The sequence below is a fragment of the Spinacia oleracea genome, chromosome 3 (assembly GCF_020520425.1).
Source record: "Spinacia oleracea cultivar Varoflay chromosome 3, BTI_SOV_V1, whole genome shotgun sequence".
Classification (NCBI taxonomy): Eukaryota; Viridiplantae; Streptophyta; class Magnoliopsida; order Caryophyllales; family Amaranthaceae; genus Spinacia; species Spinacia oleracea.
The window spans coordinates 94,922,795-94,942,089 of NC_079489.1; positions in this window are offsets into that span (position 1 = coordinate 94,922,795).

Here is a 19,295-nt window from a genome sequence, read left to right on the forward strand (position 1 = left end):
GGTTTATGAGAAAATAGCTGGAACTAAACCTAGAGTGCATTGGGATAAAGTGGTGTGGAATAGATTGAACAACCCAAAGCATACATTTATTGGCTGGTTAGCCATGCAGTCAAGGCTTCAAACCACCTCAAAGCTGGCCAGAATTGGAGTTAGTCAATCAGCTATGTGTTTGATCTGTAGGCAAGGAGATGAAACTCATAAGCATTTGTTTTTTCAATGTGTTTATAGTGGTGAATGCATTAGAGCAGTTAAATCCTGGCTGGGTGTGTCAAATAATAGTAACAGTCTAACTAATCTGGTTAGACAAATTGGGCATAGCAGATGTTCTAAATTCAAGAAGCAGGTATATTATGCAACTATGGTGGCAGCAGTGTACCTGATTTGGCAATGTAGGAATACTAGCTTCTGGGAGAACTATGTTCCTACTGTGACTCATACTGTGAACAAGTTGAAACAGGTGGTGAGAGGTAGAATCCATACTGTCATGCCTATAAGTGTTAGTAGAAGAGATAGTGAGTGGTTTATGAATTTGTAATGTTGGATAGCTTGATTTTTTTATGCAGCCTTGTTTAGCTTGTTCTTGCTGACTCCTTGTGTTTAGGGTCCAACCTAGTTGGTTCGTATTACTTGGAGTTAGCTTAGGTTGTATTCTTGTTTGATATTAATATTATCTCTCTCTTGCTTAGCAAAAAAAAAATACGGTCTGCGAACCGTTCTATCTTTGAATGTAAAGTTTTAAATATGGTCTGCGTACCATGGAAATTTTGATGTAATTTTATTATTTCAAGTATTTCTAGTTTAGAACTTTAAGTTAGCATTGAATGAAGATTCAAGACGATGCCAAGCTAACAAGATGGTGAAGAAGATTGGATGCTTCAAGACAAGAGTTTTGGGCCATACTAGTTCACCAAGTTTATTTATGCTTTTATATATTGAATGAATGTATATTATGCATGAATATGTTGTTTGTGTGACTCGATTAGATTTAGTTCACTAAATAATCGAACCAACATAGAAACAACTAGGTCCAAAGTAATATTGAGTTCAAAAGTTGCCTTCCAAATCAAGGACATACAAAAATCTAAGGATCTAACATAGTAGGTTTACGCCAAAGCAAGGTGCTATATTAGTTGACTTAGATGGTAAGGCGTCCCAAAGGAGCACGTTGATTGTGGTTTCAATTCAAACAACAATGGCATTATGTTGTGGCAATGGGATAAATTATGGTATTAATTTATTAACCAAGAGTAATTTGGAGATTACTAGAAATAGGTTTTGCTTACCTAGAATCTTAAAATACTTAAGACATGCCAAAGCTGCTTAAGGATTTAGGAATTTTAGGGTCTTGGAATCGTTTCATTCATTATGGACCATGTTTTATTTTTGCATGAATGAAATGTTTAATAGCTTTAATGATTGCGTGAATGCTTTTTTCAAGTTATTAAAGTATGATAAATGTTTTCTTTGCTAGTTCATTTTGTAGAAGGTAAGTCTTCAACCTTATTGCGTTCGGACAATAGAACTGCGATATTTCCTCGATCGATTGGTAACTATTTCAGAGCGATTCTCAAAGAAAAGGAGAGTGAGAGCGTATCTTGAATGCTATTTTCTTATAGTGATCTTAATTGTTGTTTTCAAACTAAAATTTGAATGGTAGACCAATTGGACCTCATATATTCAGAATACTGGGTAGTTTTGGAATAATGAAGTATTGAGTTAAAGACTCATGTATAACCAATGGTTAACAACCAATTTTCTTTTGATTCGATAATGAACTAGACTCATTGGATGTTGTCATTCAAAGTGAATAAAAGAAAGGGACTTTGTAAGCATAACAAAGTAAGAAGATCAAGCAAAGAGTAAAATCTTTAGGACTATAAGAAAACCTGCTAGAAAGGATAGGAAAAGGGAACAAAAGAAATGAATTCAAGATTCAATTTCTACTTAAAAGTCTGTGTTAAAGAGAAACGACTTAGCAAATAAACTCTTATGGTATTAGATTACCGCTTGAGGTTCTAACTCTTGTTAAGAACTCAAATTCCGGGAGCTAAGTCTGGTTATTGACCTACAAGCTAGTGGGAAATGAAGCAAAGTTGTGCTACATTAATTGTAGGGTCATCATGTTTGTTTTAAAGTCCTTCTAAAGGCTGGAACTTAATGGTATTATGTTCCATTAATCATCATAATCAATTTTTGTTTGGACAACGGAAAGATTCACATTCAAAGTAAACAAAAACATTCGTTGAGTGTTTATTTGAATGAAATGGTCATTTAAGGATTGAGTCATATGATTGATTAGTAAACAAACAAATCTCTTCACACTCAAACTTCAGAAGGTTCAAATAAAAAAAATTTGATTTGTGTTCCACATATCTTTGGCAATGTCATACGACCATATCAATAAGACAACATTCTAAAGATTCCATGGCATGGATTTCGAAAGTTGGTTAATTTAAGACACGTGGGTCTTGCTTGTTGAACATGACATCGAAATGGACTATTGTTAGAAGAGTCTAGACAATTGTGTTCATGGACCAAAGATGGATTTTATGACTTATCTATTTCACAAGGACTAGCTTGAGAAAATATGGCTATATTTACTCAACGTGAAATATGTGAAATGCTTCAATGCGATTCACAAAAGGGTATAAAATCAACTTGGCAAGAATTTTGGAACATCTAGGTTGGGTCAAAGTAATGTTTGCATGAGCTAAGAAAGATTATCTAGATTGTTTATATGGTATTATGACAATCGAAGCTCCATAAGAATATGGTATGTCCAAATGGAGAAATCGGAATCTATTCGATTAACGATAATCACGACTATTTTCCTATATAGTTTCTAAATGATACTCTCATGTGACTATCAAACTAAACAAAGTTGTCAAACCTAAGGATAAGATGTCATAAGGATTGAACTTCGGTTCAGTACATCTTTTCAGTACATATATATCTAGGGTTGTCAAACCCAGCGGGAGTTAGGGTTTACATCAAACAAACTCCAGAATAGATATATGTTTCTTTATGAGCGACTCATATAAACAAAAGGTATTGATTCTACCACAAATCTGAGAACATATGGTTGTTGCTCTAGATAATGTCTTTTAGGAAACCATCATATTTCCAAAAAGGCAAGTGGGAGAAAATGACCTCGAAGTGACCTCAAAAGGACTTCAAGTCAAGCAACAAACAAATGTAGGATACTAATTAGGAGTCTTTGGAAAAGCTCTGTACTTAGAAGCCTTTGGAAGAGCTTCAGGAATTTAGAAGTGCTTCAAGAGAATCCTAATACTCAAAGGACTTGAATAATGTCTTTATAGACACTGATGTTTGATGTTCAATACCTAGGTAAATCGTATAAGGAATAGAATTCAACCAAGATAGACTTTGGAAGTGCTTCAAAATATACGACTTACAGGTTAGCTACGACGAATTAAAATTCTCAAGTATGGTTTGAGGCCATCAGAAACATTATTATGGTTCGAGGCCATATAAAATGGTTTGAGGCCATTTTATCCAAAGTACATTCATCTTACAGAATCAAATCTATGATTTGGTTGATTTGCAGAAAGGGTTTACTCCCATTAGTTGCAAACATATATTCTAATGATAGAACGTTGATTTGCATAAGGGGTTCACTCCCATTGGTTGCAAACATGTTTTCAAAACATACAAAGATGATATTGTATACACATACAAAAGAGAAGCTAGATTGGTGGTTAAAGATTGTAAACAACTTCACGGCGTTGATAATGTTGAAATCTTTTTCACCAAGTCGGAATGCTTAAACTATTTTGGATAAATCTAGCAATCATTGCATATGGCATTATGGAAATTGGAAAATGAAACACCTTCCTCAATTGGACTTGTAGAAAGGAATTATGTACATCACACAATGTAAAAGTTTTGGATGCTAGATAAAAGTGCAAGCTTAAGAAATCTATTCGTAGATTAAAGCATGTAAGTGGGAATTGGAACATATTTTTCAAAAAGGTTGTTGAGCAATCATAGCTTTATATAAATATGGATCATCTTGTATATGAGGAGTTTAGTGGGAGCTAAGTCATGTTTCTTGGTTCTATATATGAGATACATATCTCTCCATTAAAAATGACCTTCAAATTCTAAATTGTTAGATTTGAAAGTATTTGTCAATATAGAACCATGGAGAAACTTAGAACATACTGGGTTAAAGAACTATTGGATAGGATCTGAAGCGTTGTTTGGACTCTGTAAAAGTAATTACTGAATCAAACACAATAGAGAGACTTATAAGAGAATCTCAACCCATATGAGTAAGTCTAAGTAATGAATACTTTAACTAAAGTATAAAGCTAGGTTGTTATCACTAAAGTTAAACATGAAGGACCATGAAGAGGTGCCTTCACCTTATATCACATGGCAATGCCAAGATTTTAGCAAGATTCACTATCTCTTGAAACAGAATAAAGCTAAAAGTTACATGGATAGATTTTCAAATGCGAATGGTTTTTGCATTACAATCAATCATGTATGATGTGATATATAGATCGCCAAGATAACTCGTGAACATTAGATCGTGACGAGTTTATACCAATCTCTATTGATCTAGATAAAAGATCATTAGAATCATATCAAGAACATCTAATACATTTGGATATGTACGATGAGCACTTGGTAAGAGGAAGTGAAGATGAACTAAAGTTTTGATGCTACATGCATTTTCCTAAGCAAAAGTTGAATCTTGTTGTTTGGAAACCACAAACATACACGGGCATTAAGGCTACGTGATTAAAAGGTGGTGAACTAAATCAATGATTAGTTTCCAAGTTCTCAGTTGAAAGATGTATCTCCCACATCGCTGTGAACTGGTTGGAGTATTCCAAGAGGGAAGCATCGTTTGCAATTCTGCATAATTGAAATGAACTGATTATTGCTTAAGAAGCAATGAAAGGGAATACTTTCTAGTGGGAGTTCTTCAATGAACTCAGGTTGATCACAAGTCTGCTAACTGGATAATTTTCTATTTTGAATACGAAATCATTCTAACAGCAATGAAAGACTAGATCATTCTATAAACATATTCAAAGATCTTTTCATCTTACCTCAAAAAGCTTTCGATAGATAGGATGCTAAGAATAGCAAAGTATGATAAACTAAACCTCTGCATTGAATGAGACACAACATTCATATGCAGAAATGGAGTCAAGTTTGAGTTCCATGAATGTTTTAAGTATTGGGTGAAAGCCCTATATCTATAAAACATTAAATGCTTGATTTTGGGTTAGAGGCCCACAAATTGGTAAGCATTTGGTTTAAACATTTATCATTAATGAAATTTATTATTTCATATTCATTTAATTTTGGTTTAGTATTAAATGATAAGTCCATGTGATTCAAATCATTCAAATGGGATGTCAAGACGGATTCTTCGACAAAGAAACACCCATAAGTGAACTTGAATATTGAAGTCACAAAAGATCCCTAATCCAGGTCATTGAAAGGTGGACGACCAATGACTAATGAAGATTATATTTCAAGTAGATTTTTAGTTCGGTTTCTTAAACTAGATTGCTTGGATGTCAGAATCTTTTGCAAAGATACTTATTGGATCTTGTATCGGATTGACCATGAGAAGACTTTAAGAGATTAAAGTCATGTCATAAGTAGTTCTCATTAATGGTGATTAGAACCATTCCTCAGAACATGAGAGATTATGTCTGCTCGTTTGAGAATTAGTTTGCTTTGATACTAGCTAAACGTCGCACCGTAAAAGGAGGCTATAAAAGCAGTTATTGGGCGTACTATGATTCAAAGTGAGTGTTCATAGATTGCAAGAATGGATTGTCCTCCTATCTTTGATAGGATATGGTGTTGTTGTGTAACAAGGCCTCTCGGAGAGTTAGATACTGTGAAAATGCATGGTCGTGCTCATAATGGTTAAGGCTTAACCTTATGTAAAAGTTTAACAGTTGAGTTCTGTAATCCGAGAAACACTTCTGGACCTAATAAGGATGGCTTGGATCTTACCTTATGTTCAGCAAGTAACACTAAGCGACAAAGGAATGTGAATGCACACTTGTCTGAATGACAAGTGGGAGACTGAAGGAAATATGTCCTTCACCCAAGGTGCATTAAGTCTAATACTAAGGTTCAGATTAATTTCGAACAATTAATTCAGTTAGATCAAGTGATCGGAACAGCTAGCTGGAGCAATGCTTCCGATCAGTGAGTTCTAATGGATATTAAACTCACAACTTACTCTTTACTGAACCTGCAAGGTCACACCAATGACATGTAACAGATCACCGGATTAAATGAATCGGAAATTTATTTAATATCGTTTTGGGAATTAGTTTTGGAAAACGTATTATACGATATGACCTTGCGTCGGAATCGTATATCTTATCGCGAATATTCGTAAGCTGGGCGAAACGAATAATCGTATCGTACGACGGTGATTCGTCGTATACGATACGACAAATAATAGCCGTAAGGCATTAGTCGCGAATATGAGGAGCATCGGAGCCGCCGGCCCATCGAGCCAAGCGCGCTAGCCAGCGAGCTCGCGCACAAGCAAGCAAGCCAGCCCGGGGCGTGGAACAAGCGCGCATCAACCGCACAGCAGCGTTGCAGCGAGCACGCAAGGCCCACGGCCCAACTGCTCGGCTGCGCGCACTGTGGGCTTCGGCCTGCAGTGTGGGTGGGCGCGGCTGTTGGCTTGCGTGTGGAGATTTGGCCGCTCAACGTCATTTGGTATTTGCCCAGTTACATCATTAATATAGTGATGTTAAATTATATTATTTCCACACACAACACAAAATCAGTTTTCCAAAAACCCTAAACCTAATTCTATTATTACGTTCTTCAATTTTCTCTTTGTGAAAACTGTTCATCACGAAAAGTAAAAACTCTTGAGTGATTGTCTAAGCTATGATTATCAAGACGGATCTGAACGTGTTGGTGAACCAAGTAGAGGAACGATAAGTGTAGTTCTTTGTTCCTGTTCGTTGATACAATACTCGGGAAAACACGCTTCGAATGTAAGTTTGCTTAATCTGTGCTTTATACATGTTTCCTGGTTTTGGGGATTGTTCCGCACATGTTATGTATGTTTAACTGTATTCCCCTACAATAAGGTGCCTAGGTAGTATATCTCTTAGCATAAGAGACCGGAGTTTTCGCCTGGTTTCTTTGATATATCTAAGAAACCTATTTTGACAGAAAACAGGTTTCTTAGATCCTTTCCTTTGAATTTAAATGCAAAGGATAGGAGACCGTATTGAAGAAATATGTGGTTTCTTTGACTGTACTAGGAAACCTCTTTCATACAAAGTGCGGTTCTTTTGATTATTTTAGGAGACTGTATTTTAAGCATCTACGGTTTCTTACTCCTGTGCGTGTGCAGCCTAAGAAACCAATTTTATTAAATATCTGGTTTCTTTGATTTTTACAAGTTTTTTTTAATTTAATTTAAATGGCTGATACAACCAATAAATTATTGGCATATAATATATTTTCAAATAGAAAGGTACCTGTTAGATTCCATCCAATATCCAAATTTTCTCAATGTTATAATAATAATCCATCAACTCTATATATATGGGTAAAAATAAATTCTCCAAACCGACTAATGTACCTACTTCTTCTTCTCCAAAGCAATAAATTAAATAAAATTACTGTAAAACATTCTCCAAATTCCAATCACACGTTCAAATCCAAAGTACTTCAAATGCATTAACTTGCCACGAGATTCCCAAAACATTTGTTACAAAGTTTCAATACGCACTAGCTACAAATATCATTCATAATCAACGTCCAAATGATCATTTTCGTCATCTTCATCAATATGATCATTGATAACTTGTTTTCTCTTGAAAAAATATGTAATCAAAGTATCCCGTGTCTCGTCAATCATCGCTTGAGAATAAGTGGTCAGGAAAGTATTGCATACAATACATAAAAATGATTAGAATAGGTATATGTTAAAAGATATAAATTAGGGGAAATTCATAAAAATAGTCCGAACTATTACTCTATCTTCTTTAAACAGTCCCATCTATTCAATAACTAACATACTGAACTTTGACGGTTGTTTTACTAAATTAGTCCCGGCCTTGATGAACCTGATTAGCATGTAAAACTGACCAGGTGGCACGTTGTGGTTGGTAGTTGGTACTCTTATTTATTTTTGATTATTAAATTAAGTCCAACCCCTTTACTCTCTCCAATTCTCCATTCTCCACCCGAACATAGTCAACCCAATAGCCCATCATAACCCCATTCTTTCTTCTACATTCCTCTTAGCAGTTACAATAATAGCCACCAGGGGGCCAAACTCCATCATGCTTCCTCTATCTCCACCAAATTCCAAATCACAAATCACTACCATCAACCCAATAATCAATCTCACATAAATGATTGTACATTTGTACCTTCTCGAATTCACTCACAGAAATTTAAGTACTATGAAAGGAGATGAAAATGCGAGGGACATATGTCTGCAATGATTTAAAGACCAATTTATGATTTTTGTAATTTTGTTGTGGGTGAGTGCAGGGTCATAAAGAATTTTGAATTATATTTATTTTTAAAATTCCAACATTTGGGTGTTTACTCGAACTGAAATTCCTCACTCTTTCCTGTAGGGGAATACAGTTAAACATAATAACATATGCGGAAACAATCCCCAAAGCCAGGAAGCATGTATAAAGGACAGATTAAGCGGACTTACGTTAGATGCGCGTTTTCCACAAATTGTCAACGAACACGAACTTAGAACTCCACTTGTCATTTCCTTACTTGGTTCACCGACACAATCAGATCCGTCTTGATTATCGTAGCTTAGACAATCGGATCAAAAGATTTGCTTTTGGGATGAACACACTTTGGAGGCACAGAGAGAGTTAGGGTTCTTTGTTTTCTCCTAGGGTTGTGTGACTGAATTGTGTTGTTGTGGAAAAGGGGTTAGAAGGTTATTAACATAACCTTACTAACCGACCAAGCCATAAGGCAAGGTCGGCCAGCAAGCCCGCGCAAGAACACACGAGCACGCACAACGAGCTGGGCCGTGGGCCGCGCTGCTGCTGTTGTGTCGTGGCCTTGGCCCGCGTCCACACACACGCAGCTGCTCGGCCATGGGCCAGCGCTGCTGCTGCTGTGTCGTGGCCTGCTTGCTTGCCCGGCGCGCCCATGGGCCTTGAGTGCTTCGTGCACTCGGCTCGTGGGCCGCTCTTCGTATCTGCGATTAAATATATTTCCGATATATTATTTATCATTTCGTATACGACGAATCACCATCGTACGATACGATTTATTCGTTTCGCCTAGCTTACGAATATTCGCGATACGATATACGATTCCGATGCAAGGTCATATCGTATAATATGTTTTCCAACTAATTTCCGATTCATTTAATCCGGTGATCTGTTACGTACCATTGGTGTGACCTTGTAGGTTCAGTCAAGAGTAAGCAGTGAGTTTAATATTTATTAGAATTCACTGATCGGAAGCATTGCTCCAGCTAGATGTTCTGATCACTTGATCTCACTGAATTAATTGTTCGCAATTAATCTGAACCTTGGTATTAGACTTAATGCACCTTGGGTGAAGGAAATATTTCCTTCAATCTCCCACTTGTCATTCAGACAAGTGTGCATTCACATTCCTTTCTCGCTTAGTGTTACTTACTGAACATAAGGTAAGATCCAAGCCATCCTTATTTGGTCCATAAGTGTTTCTCGGATTACAGAGCTCAACTGTTAAACTTTTGCAGAAGGTTAAGCCTTAACCATTCTGAGCACGATTATGCATTTTACAGTATTTAACTCTCTGAGAGGCCTTGTTACACAACAACACCATATCCTATCGAAGATAGGAGGATAATCCATTCTTGCAATCTATGAACACTCACTTGAATTCATAGTACGCCCAATAACTGCTTTTATAGCCTCCTTTTACGGTGCGACTTTTAGCTAGTATCAAAGCAAACTAGTTCTCAAACGAGCCGACATAATCGCTCATGTTCTGAGGAACGGTTTCTAATCACCATTAATGAGAGCTACCTATGACATGAATTTAATCTCTTAAAGTGTTCTCATGGTCAATCCGATACAAGATCCAATAAGTATCTATGCAAAAGATTTTCACATCCAGTCACTCTAGTTCAAGAAACAGAACTAAGTAATTTACTTGCAATCTAATCTTCATTAGTCATTGGTCGTCTACGTTTCAATGGCCTGGAATAGGGATCCTTTGTGACTTCAATATTCAATTTCACTTATGGGTGTTTCTTTGTCGAAGAATCCATCTTGACATCCCATTTGAATGATTTGAATCACATAGACTTATCATTTAATTCTAAACCATAATTAAATGAATGTGAAATAATGAATTTCATAAATATGAAATGGTTAAACAAATTGTTTTAAACATAGATCTAACAGATGTTCTAAAACAATACTTAGAAAATCAAAGCCATTCTCCAACATGCTTGATTCCCATGGTTGCTACATGTGCGTTGTGTTTCACTTGTGGCAACGGTTTAGTCAATGGATCCGCGACGTTGTCGTCAGTTCCAACCTTGCAAATCTCGATTTCCTTTCTTTCAACGATCTCTCGAAGTATATGAAATCGCCGCCGTACGTGCTTGGACTTCTGGTGGCTCCTAGGCTCCTTTGCCTGGGCAATGGCTCTGCTATTGTCACAATACAAAGCTACTGGTCCTTTAATGGAGGGGACAACCCCAAGTTCTTCGATGAACTTCTGAATCCAAACAGCTTCCTTTGCTGCTTCTGAGGCAGCAATGTACTCGGCTTCAGTTGTAGAATCCGCAATAGTGCTTTCCTTAGCATTTTTCTCCGCCGTTGAGGCAGAACACAAACCCAGACTGTAATCTGAAATCATCTCTGTCGGTTTGAAAGCTTGCGTCCGTATAGCCCTTAACAATCAACTCATCTGTACCACCATAAACCAAAAACTGATCCTTAGTCCTTTTCAAGTACTTTATGATATTCTTGGCCGCAGTCCAATGCGCCTCACCTGGTTCTGACTGGTACCTGCTCGTTGCACTAAGTGCGAATGAAACATCCGGCGTTGTACAAATCATAGCATACATGATGGATCCAATAGCCGAAGCGTCTGGAATCCCACTCATCTTTCGACGCTCATCAGATGTTTTGGGACACTGATTCTTGCTTAGATACGTGCCATGTGACATGGGTAGATGGCCTCTCTTGGCTTCCATCATATTGAACCTAGCTAGCACTTTGTCAATGTAAGTGCTTTGGCTTAGTCCAATCATCCTGTTAGATCTATCCCTATAGATCATGATGCCCAATATATACTGTACCTCTCCTAGGTCCTTCATTGAGAAACACTTTCCAAGCCAAGTCTTTACAGACTCCAACATAGGAATGTCGTTTCCAATAAGCAGTATGTCATCAACATACAAGACTACGAATGAAATTTTACTCCCACTGACCTTCTTGTATACACAAGATTCGTCCTGATTCTTGATGAAGCCAAACTTATTGACTGCTTCATCAAATCGTTTATTCCAACTTCTTGATGCCTGCTTTAGTCCGTAGATGGACTTCTTAAGCTTGCATACCTTTCCTTGGTTCTTTTGATCGACAAAAAACTTCCGGCTGCGTCATAAACACATTCTCTTCAAGAACACCATTCAAGAAAGCTGTTTTGACATCCATTTGCCATATTTCATAGTCATGAAAAGCGGCAATCGCAAGGATTAATTATCCGAATAGACTTAAGCATCGCGACTGGGGAAAAGGTTTCATCGTAGTCAACGTCGTGAACTAGCCTGTAACCTTTTGCTACCAATCTAGCTTTGTATATGTATACAGTTCCATCTTTTTCTTTCTTCAACTTGAAGACCCATTTGCATCAGATAGGTGTAAACCCATCCGGCAAATCAACCAAATCCCAGACTTGATTTTCAGACATGGAGTCTATTTCAGATTGCATGGCCTCTAACCATTTATTGGAGCTTGGGCTCGTCATAGCTTGCTTGTAAGTGATAGGTTCATCACTATCCAATATGAGAACGTCTAAGTTTTCATTCAAGGGGACGCCTGTCCATCTGTCCGAAATAAAAAATAGTTCTACTTGACTTACGAGGGGCAGCAACGTTTTGAAGAACTACTCCCACTGGCTCTTCTAAAGTGTTAGGTTATGATACATATAACAATACATAAATCATGCGGAAACAACCATTAAGCCAGGAATACATATTATTTACACATAATCATATAGCATAATTTAGATGCATACTCTTTGTTGCGTGCCTTCCCTAGCTGCGCCCGAACCGAACAAGAACAAGTCTTTAGGACTCCAAGTGTCGTCCCTCCGTAGATAGTCCACAGCACGTCCGGATCCGCCTTAAGATTGACCAACTAGAATCGCCATTAAGGTACTAGAATTTTCGGCACTCTTAGGTAAGAAATATGGCTGAATTTTTCTCTCAAAACTCACTTTGAATACTTGAATTTATCTCTGAAAATATGTGACCCTAGGCACGTATTTATAGAGTTATGGAAAGGGAATTGGAATCCTAGTAGGATACGAATTAATTAAACTTAGAATCCTATAAGAACTCTAATTAATTAATTTATCCTTTTAGGAATAGGAATTTAATCATATACTAATTCTAATAGTTTTAGGAATCGTGCATGAACACAAACTCACACACACACACGGCAGCCACGAGGGCCGCCCATGCGTGCGTGCGAGCAGCAGCCCACGCAGCGAGGCCCATGGCCTTAGGCGCGCGCTGGGCCTGCCTTGCGGTGGGCCTGGGCGCTGCCTTGGCTGGGCGCGCGTTTGGCTTGCTGGGCGATGGCCCGACTTCGTGCTGGGCCTTCGTCCGGCAGGCCTCGTCCGATGCTAATTCGTACGATACGCTTCCGATTAAATTCCCGGTTCCGGAATTCATTTCCGATACGAACAATATTTAATATTTCCGATTCCGGAATCAATTTCCGTTTCGAACAAATATTTAATATTTCCGTTTCCGGAATTATTTTCCGATTCCGATAATATTTCCGATTCTGACAATATTTCCGTTTCCGGCAATATTTCCGATTCTGGGAATATTTCCATTTCCGATAATATTTTCCGATACGTACCATGTTTCCGTTTCCGGCAACATCTACGACTTGGATAATATTTATATTTCCGATACGATCCATATTTCCGTTTCCGGCAATATCATCGTTTCCGGAGTATTCATTTCTTGCCTGTGACGATCTCAGCTCCCACTGAAACCAAGATCCGTCGATTCCGAATATCCATAGATGGAGTATCTAATGCCATTAAATACTTGATCCGTTTACGTACTATTTGTGTGACCCTACGGGTTCAGTCAAGAGTAAGCTGTGGATTAATATCATTAATTCCACTTGAACTGAAGCGGCCTCTAGCTAGGCATTCAGCTCACTTGATCTCACTGAATTATTAACTTGTTAATTAATACTGAACCGCATTTATTAGACTTAACATAGAATGCATACTTGGACCAAGGGCATTATTTCCTTCAGTCTCCCACTTGTCCTTAGGGACAAGTGTGCATTTCCTAATTCCTTTGTCGCTCGATGCTTGCTCTTGAACATAAGGTAAGAGTTGTCATCCTTATTATGTCCAGAGGTGTTCCTCGGTTTCAGAGTTCAACTGATCAAATAAACAGATAATCATAGCCTATGATTCATCCGAGCACGGCCATGCATTTCACAGTTTCTAGCTCTCCGAGTGGCCTTGTACAACTTTTAAGCATCTCATCCCGATTTATGGGAGGACAATCCCAATCTTGCGATCTTGAGATTAGACTTCGTTTGATAGGTGATTACCTGAGCGTTGCCTTTATAGCCTCCTTTTACGGTGCGACGGTTGGTCAACGTCAAAGCAACCAGTTCTCAAACAAGTAATCTCAAATCACTCAGGTATTGAGGATTTAGTGTCTAATAATTTAATGAAATTTACTTATGACAGACTTTCATCTCTTACAGTAAAGTTTCATAGGTCTTGTCCGATACTAGTCTTCCCAAAGTAAGTATCTATGCAAATGATTATGACATTGCCATGTCCACATAGTTAAAGAAACAGAACTACTAGTCATCTTGCATTCTAATCGTCTAACGTTTTCTATGCGTCCAATTTTATAGAAAACTCCGACTAGGGACCATTTTCAACCTTTGACATTCAAGTTCACTTGATAGACATTTCTTAGTCACAGGACTGGTCCTGACAGTCTATCTTGAATATATCGTCAAATTGAAGGGACTCATCATTTAATACTAAACCAAGATTAAATGGAATATGAAAATACATTTCATATATGATAAATGTTCAACCCCATTGTTTTACAACCATGGGCCTCAAACCCATCTTTAAAACAGTTCATGGAATTCAAAGCTATGCTTGATTTCCAGTGCTACAACGTGAGTGTTGCTTCTCACTTGTTGCATAGGTTTAGTTATCATGCTTTGCCAATCTTAATATCTTTTTCATCGAATGATATTCGAGATAGGATGATAAGATCTTTTGAGTTTGTTTATTATGTGATCTAGTCTTTCTTACTTCGATAGTGGTTCTACGCATTTTACAATGAAGAGCCATCAAGTTAGCAGACATGTGATCCACCCAAGTTCAATGAAGAACTCATTAATATAAACAACTCTGTTTTATTGCTTCTTAGGCAATAAGTACTTTTACTTCAACTGTTTAGGTTGCTAGTGATGCTTTGTTTGGATTTACTTATCCAAGCAGTTCACAGACATGTGGAAGACTTTCCAGCTGTATCTTAGAACATAGAAATTAATATTTTAATTTCCCACGCAACAACTCATGGTCTCCAACCCATGTTGCCATTTCAAAACACGATGCTCTATAGCTCGTCCTTATTAATGGTTAACTCCAAGGGAATCTTGCTTGATCCTTTGCCAGTGTTTATGCGTGTAGCATCAATATTTAGCATATCTTTATTTCCTTGAATCAAGAACTATTCCTATGTACCCTTTTTAAGTACCATAAGTTTTTCTTGATCTCAATCTAGTTGATCTTTACTTAGATCAATAGAGATTGGTATATGTTCGTCATGCCTAAAGTCATACGATACGTTTTTGGCGATCCTCATATTATATCATACATGATAAATTCTTTTGCAGAATAATTCCCAATTGAATTCTATTCATGTAACTTTAGCTTATCTAGTTTCAGTAGATACTAAATTTAGCTAAATTCTTTGACATATAATATAGGTTAAGAATCTCATTTAGACTCTTTGATGTTTAACTTAGTAAATGCTTATACATAGTTCAAACATCCTTTACTTAGATTTATTCACATGGGTCGAATATCTCCAATGGAGACTTTCGTGTTTGATTTAGTAAATGCCATTACTTAATCCAAAACAATATCATAAGATCTTTGTAAATAGATCTTAATACCCAGTATGTACTAAGTTTCGCCATGGTCCATTATTGATGAATAATCTCAAATCTAAGTCATTAGCATTTGAATGTTATTTTACAACAGAGAGATATGTGTGTGATACACATAGGACCAATTAACTTTTATGTACTCCCACTAAACTTCTTATATATCTATATGTAAATTTTATGAAACTAAAATACTTATTAGCTTCGCTAAAATATAGTTAAAATTCCCAATTGCTTGCTTAAATCTGCACTTAGATTTTATAAGCTAGCTTTCCTTTTCAAGCATTTATTTGGATCCACAAATCCTATGACATACCATGTACATAGTTTCTTCCAATATTTGATTGAGGAATACGTTTTGTCATCCAATTGCTATATGTACCAATATGCAATCATTGCTTGAATTATAGACTTGAGCATTTCGATTATGCATGAGGTTTCAACACAATCCACACCGTGAATTTGCTTGTAACTTTTAGCAACTAATCTAGCTTTGTGTGTGAACACAATTCAATGTTTGATGGTTTTTATCCTTTAAAACAAACTTGCAACCAATAGGTGTGAAACTATTCTTGCAAATCAACAAAATTTCAATTTTGTCATCAAAACATTGAGTATGTTTTATGGCCTCTAACCATTTAAAACATTTGAGTCTATATATGGCCTCTAACCATTTTAGGGAATCTGGGTTTCGTCATAGCTTTCTTACAGGTCACAAACTCATTAATCTACATTATAATAGTTTGACTGCAAGTTGTAGGTTTCTTCAATATCTAATAGAAGAATTGCATAGTTTCAGTGACCTGAATTCCATCATTCTTCACTATCTAATAGAAGAATCTCATTGTTTCAGTGACTTAAACTCTATGCCTACTTGGGTATAGAACATCAAACAATAGAATATCTTTGAATATTCTGTTCTCCTTGAAGCACTTGTAAAGGCTTCTAAGAGATGTCTATTCTTTAATGCCATCTCTAAAGTCCTTAAAGAATAAGTGTTCGGATTTTCTGAAGAACTTCGAAAAGCCTCCGGAATGTCCGTTTATGTTCGTTGTTTGCCTCGAATACTTTCGAGGTCTATTTTCTCCCACTTGTCATTTTGGAAACGAATCTCCAAAAGGACATTATTTCGAGCAAACAAACATTATGTTCTCAAAAATTCGTGGTACAAACAATACCCTTGTGTCTCATTTGAATAAATCACAATGAAACATATATCTATACTTGGGCCTTAGTTTGTCGAATGACAAACACTAAGCTCCCACTGAGTTTTGCAACTCTCTAGATATATTTTATGAAAAGTTATTCTGAAATTACTTTTCAATAGCTTTGACGAATTTGGTTTAGTTTGGTTGTAGTTGAGCATTTTGTTTTAGAAATTATAGGAAAAGTCTTTATGATTCATCATTAATCGAATCAAGTACTAATTGACTTCGATTATTCCAACTAAGATATGCCATATCTTATGGACCTAGATTGTGAAATTACACCACACAATCATTGATGATCATATTTGGTCTCAAGTAATCATCAACATGATCTAACCTAGATCTTTATGATTTCTTACCAAGTGGATTTTATAATTCGAATCTTTGAACTAGCCAAACAGATTCAACTTATATCACATTTGAGTAAATAAAACTATATTCACTCAAATCCATGTGAAATAATAAAGTCATAAAACCTTTCTTTAGCTTTGACCTCTATCGTCTAGGCGTTCTAACAATAGTTCATATTCTTTGTTACTTTAAACAAGTAAGACTACCTTGTCTTAAGTTGATCTAGAAATCAACCAACTTTCAAAAGTCCATTAAAATAGAGCTTTTGAATGTTAACTTGTTGATATGGTCTAAGCAACAATGCCAAAGATTAGTGGAACTCAAATCAAGAAGTTGATTTGAACCTAGTAAAGTTCTTTAAAGAGTTGTTTGTTTTAATCAAGCATATTGACTCAATCTGTAATTGACCATTTCATTCAAATAAACAAACAAACATTGTTTTTGTTTTTCTTGAATGTGAGTCTTTCTGTGTTTGAAAACAGAAATTTAGGTATGTTGATTATGGAACAAAATAGCCATTAAGTTCCAGCCTTTGAAAGGACTTAAAACAAACTAGATGACCCTACAACTAATGTAGCATTGCCATGCTTCATTTCCCACTTGTAGGTCATTAGTGTATCCTAGCTTCCATTGTTTGAGTTATTACCGAAGTAAGAACCTCAAGCGGTATATGATACCAAGGAAGTGTGATTCCTAGGTCACTTCTCTTTAAACATAAACTTATAGGTAGAAACGGAATTATAAATTCCTTTCATTTGTTCCTTTGTTTTCCTATTTCTTGTACCCTTTCTTATAGTCTTAAGAATTGAATTCTTTAGTGTTGACTTTTATACTTTGTTAGACATGTCCAATGTCACCAACAAGGTTCTGTACCATTTTAATTTATGTTGAATATTTTGTTTCAACTAGATGATCTTACCAGAAGCTTCTAAAGTTCTCTAAGTATCGATCTATTCGAATGTCTAGGGACTAGACTCATTCGAGAATTAAATGGAAAAAAGATTTTAGGTTGTTAACCATTGGTAAAGCTGAGCGTTTAAACTCAATGCTTTATGATCTCAAAACTACATTGTATTTTGAATTCACAAGCACCAATCGGTTCGCTATTCGACTTTGATACTCGAAAACAACCATAAAAGTCGCTAAAAGAAACGTACATTTTAAATTGCTTATTTTCTCTCATTTCCGTGAATCGTTCTTGGATTCACTACCAATCGAGGAAATTTACTGTTACCTTTCTAAAAGGATTTATTGCAGTGCAAGATATTTAATTATAAACAATAATTAAAACATACATTGAAGCATGCAAAGTCTAAACATTTATCATGAGTAATAACTTGAAAATTAAAGCAATCATGCAATTTCAACAAGTCATTAGCATTTTATTCGAATTATGTGTTCCGGCAGGTGTGAATAAAATGATTCCAAGACCCTAAAACCATTGAAGAATTAAGCACAGTTTGTCGACTCAATTATAAAACATTTTAGGTAAGCAAAAGCCTTTTGCTAATAGTCTAGAAACTATTCTTGGTTGATAGGTACGTCTAAGAACTTATTAGGTAAACCTATCGATTTTGCCACGACATAAAAGGACTCCTTACTTATATCGTTGAGTTTCACCAAAACTAACATGTACTCACAATTATTTGTGTACCTTGCCCCTTTAGGACCAATAAGTAACACCTCGCTGAGCGAAAACTATTACTAGATTGATGTAAAGGATATCCAAGCAAGTGTATATTTTGGCATGACACCTTATAACTCAATTTTTAAGTTTGGAACTTAAGGCTCTTACTATGTTGGTTAGATTTTAAGTGAACTAAAATCCTTAATCATGCAACATAATCAAGCTTTTGATCTCATGCATTTTAAGACATATTTAAAAGCAATAAATAACTTAAAACATGCATAAGATAAATGTGATCTAGTATGGCCCGACTTCATGTTGAAGCTTTGACTTCAAATTCCGTCTTGAAAATCTCCGTGGGAGGCACCATTTTCTTCAAATTGGATAAGCTATAACTAATTACAACTATTTGATGGTACGCAGACCATATTTGAATTGAAAAACAACTTTGGTACTTTAGACCAATTACAATCAAATTAATGGTACGCAGACCATATTTTCTATCCTATTTGGGCCATACTAGTCACTTCATAACCTGCAAAACAGTACATATACAATATATACCATTCACCCATTCATTATCATGAATGGCCCACATAGCTGGTTAGTAAAACACATTATGCATCACGTAAACATTTGCAGCAATTAATCAAGGGCACCAATAATCTACCAATTATT